At 36.4% G+C, this 8,993-nt stretch overlaps 1 pseudogene; it reads right to left on the bottom strand.

Annotated features, from left to right (window-relative positions):
• Positions 1-2,958: 2,958 nt before the first annotated feature.
• Positions 2,959-4,193, bottom strand: LOC128646888 (cAMP-dependent protein kinase type II-alpha regulatory subunit-like; annotated as a pseudogene).
• Positions 4,194-8,993: the final 4,800 nt, after the last annotated feature.

Here is an 8,993-nt window from a genome sequence, read left to right as displayed (position 1 = left end):
GGCATAGTTACAAATAGGTTAAAATATAGTAAAGCATTTTAAACACAAGATTACGGACTACAGGAGATGTGCAACATCTCTAGTATTCATAAATATAGCCCTGTATTGTGAAATTAAAATCTACAACACAGCAGAAGGAAGGCCTCAAGGAAAACATGTCTGATGTGACAACATGAAACCACCCACCAAGAGACCGGCAGCATCCAGAACAGCAAGAGACTGGCAGCATGCAGAACAGCAAGAGACTGGCAGCATGCAGAACAGCAAGAGACTGGCAGCATGCAGAACAGCAAGAGACTGGCAGCATGCAGAACAGCAAGAGACTGGCAGCATCCAGAACAGCAATGTGCTACAAGATTCTCTGGCACTGACTGGAGTATCTTTCAAAAATGGAAATAAATCACATTTGTAACAATAACAAAAAAACGTGTGAAAAGAATATTGTATTTTGGCAAGACTGGTTTACAGATGTAAAGAACAAAAACTGCAACTGGCTAGAAACAGGGAAAGAATGAAAGTGACATTCAAAAGTATTTTTATCCTTTTTCTTTTTAATGCAGAACAGTCTGTTTAAACAAGAGCATTTTTACTTTTTTTTGTGGAAATTATATTGTGAAATCGGTGCTGTGACAAAGAGGAAAAGTCAGCCATGACTGTAGTGAACATCCAAAGACTCCTTTCACCAACATCGCAATAACTACACGCAATTAGGAAGGGACATTTTGCCACATGCCTGAAGAGCTTCCCCTCTGTTCACACCACTTTGCTGCTGAGTCCTTAACATTTGTAGGCTGTGTTTGTGGACTGTTCAGCCCAGATCTGTGATGCAAGTGGTCTATGTATCTCAAACAAAAAAAAATAAAAAACGCACTACTGCACTTTAAATGCTCAGAAGATCTCTGCTAAATCTGAAAAGAACACACTGACTAACAAAATCTATCATCAGTAACTCAAGGCTATTTCTGAGATGATAATACAGCATGTTTAAATACAACAGTAATTTTAGATACCTAATCAACTTTATCTAATTGCAACCAAAACAGAATATACAATAGACTTCAAAAGTGGAGGCATCACATTTGATATTTTATGCATTCTACATAAGCTTTTAGATGAGTTAATAAAACATTGCTCAGCTTCCCACCGTGACACAAGCTTAAAAGGTGGGATTACCAAAATGTTATAAGGATAAACCAATTTTTCTCAATTTATGGCGCTCTAAAGGACTTTGAAGGTGTCCAATAACAGGCTATGTTTGAATAGTCTACAATAGAATGCATACATAAAGCAAGGTCAGCACTGGGCACATATTCACCAATATAAAAACAAACTACTATTCAACACTGGTGAAGTGCAGTCCATTAAGCTGCACACCATTATGCAAGTAGAAGGCATAATAACCTCACAAACATGCATTCCAGATGCACATAAAAATAATCTAATAATCTAGTCTAGTGACAGGTAACAGATGGCCAAGGGTTTAATGTTTAATATTTACTCCAAGAAAACACACACACCCCTTTGTTTTTACTGCCTAATCACCTGCCTTACCTCTGCACTCCCTTCTCATTAATCCACATACACTTCCATACACAACAGATTTGAACATTTCTGATGTGGTGCTGAAATAAGGATTTAAAAAAGTACTATTCAGACCAAACAAAGAACTTTGGGCCATAAACTCACACCACCTCCCGATAGCATTTGCCTATCACTGCTATAATTAATCAGCCTCTTGTGCATTCAATGTTAAGGTTTGCTCTCTAATCTGAAAACAGGGCTGGATTTCCCATTAGGCACAGTAGGCATGTGCCTACAGGCGCCTTGCAGTGAGGGACGCCTGCCTGTCAGTAATAAAAAAAAAAAATTGGTGTGTGTATTTGTGTATCTCCATAAAAGGGAAAATGTAATTTTACATCTAATATTTATTTTTAGTTGTCCTAAATAATAATAAAAAGGCCTCTTTTTCCACTTTTTTTTTTTTGGGGGGGGGGGCTCCAGGTTTTTGTGCCTACAGGCACCTGAGATGTAAATCCGGCCCTGTCTGAAAAGCATTGCTAAAAACTGACACCAACATTAAATACAAACTTATGAGGGGAAAGAGCTATTCAACAAGTCCACAAACATTCAGCTGAAAGTTAGTGAGAATGTCAATTGTAAACCATACAAAAAAAAACAAACTCTGCCTTCTCTACAAACAGTAGTGGAATAAATATTTCTTAATTTGAGAAGTCTCTTCAAGAGAAAATCAATAGGTAGGAACTTCTCATGACATCTCAATCTTAAAAGGTCTAAAGACATTCATTTCCAGGATTCATTACATGTAAGTGTGCACGGATACCATTTCTATCATGCTGTGTCAGATAAGTAAATAGGCCATAGAAAATTAAAGTGCTAATTAAAATTTTAACAATAATTTCAATATACTGTGTAAAATATTTGATCAAAAACCAAGATGGGCCAGTATTTACAGAGGTTTTTAGAAAGCACCCGGGCCAGAATTAATACAATAAGGATATATCACATACAGAGGGGCATATATTGCTTTATGTCCTATTTTTATAAAGGAACCTTGGGATACTTGGCATATTTCCCAAAGATAAACTACAGAAATTACTTTAAAATTAAAAGAACATTAATGATCAAGAGTAAGCTACACAGCAATGAACAAAAGGTCTGTTGAAAAATAAGCAAAACTATAAACCATAACAAAGTTATTCAAGAAAAAAAATAACATTGAGAAGGTAAGCACAGAATGAATCAACCATTGAAGAACCAACTTCAGATGAATATTTTATTTTGTGAATAGGCATTTGCACTATGATGATCAACATGCCATTCTTATCCATGGAAGTAAAAAGATGGCACATTTATATTTAGTTCTAATAATGGGATCTCAGCAGCAAAATGATGCAATGTCTATCCCTGGTGTTGAAGCTTTAATCTCTTTATATATAATTATAAAAAAATGCCCAAGACTACAGCAGCAGCACCTGTCCCATAGTGCTCTTTGTGCTTGTGTGGTACTTTTAACAGGCATTTTTCTGTGTCTTGAACAGAGAAGGCACAAAGGTGACATGCTGCATATTTTCCTGGATCCTGAAGGTCCATGCTTGAACCAAACAATGATACCAGCAGCTCCTCATAATGGGTGATATTTCTCTTCATAATGTCCATACATGGGCCCAGCAATCTCTCAAAAGCCAGCACATCCATAACTAAGCATTTGACAACCCCAACAGCATAGGCAGAAGCTGCTCTTGGCTTGTTGGTAACAAGAGCAAGATCTCCAAAATATTGCTCTCTTGTACAACGAGCAATCTCCACAATGTAAAAACAATCTGCTTCATCACCCTGTACAATAATGATATCTCCATCTTTATTTTATTTTTTTACCTATTACATCAACAATTTCATGAGTTCTTAAGGCTCTAATGATTTGAGGACATGTACAGATTCAATAAATATTTCAGATATCTTCCTCTTTTTGGCATTGTTTTTCAAAATCATTATTCTCGTTCCAGACTCCAAAGCGCCCCTTCTGTAGTAGCAACAATGGTTGCCGCCCTAGGAGTATTGTACATCAAGGCCAATTCGCCAAAACTTCCACGGTTATCGTACCTGCCCACACAGCGAGATTGTCCATCTCTAGCAACGAAAATGTCATCTAATCCCCTTTCAATGACATAAAAGTTATCTTCATCATCCCCTTGATCAATAACATGTTTTTCAGGGTTCACCCTTTTTTTGAAACATTGCATCAAGAACCTGAGAGAGTTGTTCCTGATCAAGATTTTTGAAGATAAGAATGTCTTTGCAGGCCTCCTGTAAACGGCATCTCTGCTCATCTGGTTTAGGATGATCAACCCTAGGTTCGGTATCTTCATCCTCTTCATCTGGGTTAAAGGCTTCAGTGCAAACAGATACTCTTCGGTTATACCTATTGATAACAAGAGGATCAAAGTCAGAGTCCTCCTTGTCTTCCCCGTTGGACTTGGTCTGCATAGGTTCCCCATCGAAGTTGACCGCATGAGTTTGAGGCCGGTGGTCTTCGGTGCCATCCTGGGTCCACTGCTCCTTCAGCCGGGTGAAATACTGTACAGCGATCTCTACCAGGTCCGGTGGTCTCTGGCGCAGCACCTCCATGGTGTAACCCTAAAGTAAGTCCGTCAGGTGGGGATTTCGATGCTCATGGTGCCCTCTGTCTCACACACACCTTCTGCTTCCTCACCTCATACAACAGACCCCTCCCATACCCCAGGAGCTAAAGGCCGGCTGGGGCTGACACAGCGAGCACCGGCTTCTCCTCAAACACCGATGCTCACTGATCCCTGGTAACACTGATAGTGACCCGCACACCACTACTTATCAATTTAATAAGTAAATAAATAAACCAAATGAAATTAAACATAAAAAAAAGATGTAACACTGACATAATAAATTAATAATGCACGTTCATATGGGAAAGGGACGCAATACTTAAATATTTTCTGTCATTTATATGAAAGACCAGCATTTAAACATGTTTTTGTGTAAAAATATATGAAGCTTTATAAATTAATATTGAAATGAATATAACATTACCAGTTGTGCATTACCTATTAATGCTTGTTTTCTGATAAAACACTTCCAGCTAATACGTTCTGGCTGATATGAATTTACCTTTAATATCTACATATTTACAAACTGCTTTTTCATAAGGATAACTGATTTTTTTTGGAATACAGTTTCCCTTAACTGGCATTTTCTAACAGAAGAAATGTTGCATGTGTATAGCTTGAGGTAGGGAGTACAAAATGTCAGCTGTATGAGATAATATTTACCATGATCATGAATATAATATATATTACTAAATAATGCTATCAGGAATCTTCTCAACAAAAATCTTTATACCGAGACTCCTTTGACTTTTCTGTCCTGACAGATGATATAGAATCACAAAAGTATAGAATGACAATGTATCAAGCGACCTTTGGAATTTTAAACATGGTCTTGTCTCACATAATTAGATTTTATTTATGAATGTGAGGATAGTTCAAGCAGACATAGACTTATAAAATGTGTTACAATTTATATCAGGAGATTGCAAATAAATGTGCTGTATATTTGTAATATTCTGATATATGCATGATGATGTTTTTAAAGAAACAGTGAAGGTCAGAAAGTATATGCTTATTCTTCACTCATTATGATAGCTAGGTAATAACAAGTCTTAGATGTGCAAAGGTCAGCACCATAGCTGGTTTGTATTGGCACAATAACTCTCCTTCCACTGAAGTATGAAATATGTATTCATATATTGTACTGTGACATAACTGTAATGCAGCATCAAATCCAGGCTCATCTAAAAAAAACACTATCTAGAAAAATGATATATTTTAATAAATAAAATGTGCTTTTTTCCACATTTTATGACATTATCAAAAATTAGTATATAAATGTAAGTCTTTGCAGGTATAGACAGTTATAACTGTCAAAGGAAATGCAATATCATATTCTGATTAGATCCTAGCATCTAGAAAGTATGAAACACAGAGCTGGAGTTAACATACCGCCAGATTGCGAGTTTTCCGTTATGAGTGGCTTGGTAATAACTTGCAAGTTATTTCAACCGCTCACCTTTAATAGCGCTGCTATTACAGGTTTTCCAAAAACCGGCGTTTGTGGGCAATATGGCAGCGTTGAGCTCCATACCGCACACAAATACCAGCGCTGCTTTGAGCTGCTTTGACGTGCTTGTGCACGATTTCCCCATAGACATCAATGGGGAGAGCTGGCTAAAAAAAAGCCTAACACCTGCAATAATGGAGCGTAAAGCTCCGTAACGCAGCCCCATTGATTCCTATGGGGAAAGAAAATGTATGTTTAAACCTAACACCCCGAGTCGAAAACATAACATAAACCCCAAGTCTAAATACCCATAATCTGCTGCCCCCGACAATGTCGACACCTACATTACACTTATTAACCCCTAATCTACCGCTCCCAATGTCGCCGCCGCCGCCACTATACTAAAGTTATTAACCCCTAAACCTCCCACATCACTAACACTAAATAAATATATTAACCCCTAAACCTAAGTCTGACCCTAACCCCCCTAACTTTAATATAATTAAAATAAATCTAAATAAAAATTACTATTATTGCCTAAATAATACCTATTTAAGACTAAATACTTACCTGTAAAATAAACCCTAAGCTAGCTACAATATAACTAATAATTACATTGTAGCTATCTTAGGTTTTATTTTTATTTTACAGGTAAGTTTGTTTACTAGTTAGAAAATAGTTATTACACTATTACTAGCTACCTAGTTAAAATAAATACAAAGTTACCTGTGAAATAAAACCTAACCTGTCTAACAGTTAAACCTAACATTACACTAAAATTAAATAAATTACATTAAATACAATTAACTAAATTACAAAAAAATAAACATTAAATTGCACAAAATAAAAAAGAAATGATCAAATATTTAAACTAATTACACCTATTCTAATAGCCCTATCAAAATAAAAAAGCCCCCAAAATAAAAAAAACCCCTAGCCTACACTAAACTGCCAATGGCCCTTAAAAGGGCCTTTTGCGGGGCATTGCCCCAAAGAAATCAGCTCTTTTACCTGTAAAAAACAAAAGTACAAACAACCCCCCAACAGTAAAACCCACCACCCACACAACCAACCCCCCCCCTAATAAAAACCTACCTAAAAAACCTAAGCTCCCCATTGCCCTGAAAAGGGCATTTGGATGGGCATTGCCCTTAAATGGGCATTTAGCTCTTTTACGGTGCCCACAGTCCCTAATCTAAAAATAAAACCCACCCAATAAACCCTTAAAAAAAACTAACACTAACCCCCGAAGATACACTTACAGTTTTTGAAGACCGGACATCCATCCTCATCCAGCCGGGAGAAGTCTTCATCCAAGCAGCAAGAAGTCCTCAATGAGAAGTCATCCTCCAGGAGGGTTGAAGTCTTCATCCAGACGGCATCTTCTATCTTCATCCTTCCAACGCGGAGAGGCTCCATCTTCAAGACATCCGGCGCGGAGCATCCTCTTCTTTTGATGGCTATTGAAGAAGGAAGTTTCCCTTTAAATGATGTCATCCAAGATGGCGTCCCTTGAATTCCGATTGGCTGATAGAATTCTATCAGCCAATTGGAATTAAAGGGTAAAAACTCCAATCAGCCAATAGGATTAAAGCTCAATCCTATTGACTGATTGACTTTTTGGCCAGACAGGCAAACTCGTAATACCGGTGCTATGGAAGTCCCATTGAAAAAAAAGGACTTTTTGAAAGGTGCAGTAGTTATGTTGCGTTATGGCCAAAAAGTCTGCGATTTAGTCACATTCTGGTGCTGTAGCTTCCCTTTCCACTTAAAGGGATACTAAACCCATATTTTTTCTTTAATGATTCAGATAGAACATGCAATTTTAAGCAACTTTCTAATTTACTCCTATTTTCATTTTTTATTTGTTCTCTTGCTATCTTTATTTTTAAAGCAGGAATGTAAAGCTTAGGAGCCAGCCCATTTTTGGTTCAGTACCTGGGTTACTCTTGCTTATTGGTTAGCCAAATGTAGCCACCAATAAGCAAGTGCTATCCAGGGTTCTAAACCTAAAATGGGCCAGCTCCTAAGCTTTACATTTCTGCTTTTTAAATAAAGATAGCAAGAGAACCATTTTGTATGTGAAACGGAAGCTTCAATAAAAATTATTTAATAATAAAGATAGCAAGAGAACAAAGAAAAAACGATAGGAGTAAATTAAAAAGTTGCTTAATATTGCATGTTTGGTATTCTTAAACATATTGGATTTAGTATCCCTTTAATGTCATGTCATACCCCAAAGCTACAGCCTTCTGTTCCCCCTTCAAGGAAGCACCCAGACATTGCTCTTCTAACACAAGCTTATCATGACCAAAGAGTGATAAAAGCCTTCTGAATTAAACAATACAGCAAATAAATACATAAATATGCACTGAACCCAAATTTTTTCTTTCATGATTCAGATAGAGCATGCAATTTTAAGTAACTTTCTAATTTACTCCTATTATCAAATTTTCTTTAGTCTCTTGGTATCTTTATTTGAAATGCAAGAATGTAAGTTTAAATGCCGGCCCATTTTTGGTGAACAACCTGGGTTGTCCTTGCTGATTGGTGGATAAATTCATCCACCAATAAAATAAAGTGCTGTCCAGAGTTCTGAACCAAGAAAAAACCTTAGATTCCTTCTTTTTCAAATAAAGATAGCAAGAGAAAGAAGAAAAATTGATAATAGGAGTAAATTAGAAAGTTTCTTAAAATTGCATGCTCTATCTGAATCACAAAAGAAAAAATTTGGGTTCAGTGTCCCTTTAATACTTTTCTTGGTTTAAAACAAATACACTGAAATATAAAAATACTGAATAAGCTCAATTACATACTGAAGCCATTGCAAAATAAGTGCAAGGCAAAAAATGTATTTTGGGGCATTTAAAGGGATAGAAAGGTTAAAAATAAAAATGTGCATAGGTGCATTTCAATTTAAAATAAAAGTATTTTTGCAATATACTTTCATTAGCAAAAACGCTTATAGTAAAAGTTATTACTGCTTTTCTGCAGCATACGCACATATCCTGTTAGGGCTCATGCACAAGTATTCAAACACCATGTATACAATTTTTCTTTATCTTATCAGTTTTAATTCATACCTGAGTCTATTGTATAAAAGTTCAGGTCTGTGTATTTTTTCCCATATATTTCACACCTGCTGCAGTCAATAAGAAAAGCCATCAGGTGAATTAGAAAAAAAATGTTGGGATTAGAAAATGAGAAAACAGCTCTGTTAAAAGGGACAGAAATGTTACAACACCAGGCTTCGTAAAACCTGCCATGTGCGCTTTCAGTTTTCAGGACTGCAAAATTCAAATGTAAATCACAGGAAAAGGGTCAAAATGAATTGTAAAAATGTACTGCAAGGTTGTTTTATTATGTATAATTAAAGGGACAGT

Source organism: Bombina bombina, chromosome 2 (genome assembly GCF_027579735.1).
Source record: "Bombina bombina isolate aBomBom1 chromosome 2, aBomBom1.pri, whole genome shotgun sequence".
In the NCBI taxonomy this organism is placed as follows: Eukaryota; Metazoa; Chordata; class Amphibia; order Anura; family Bombinatoridae; genus Bombina; species Bombina bombina.
The sequence above is the reverse complement of the archived record's forward strand: the minus strand, read 5'-3'. Positions and strand labels throughout refer to the sequence as shown.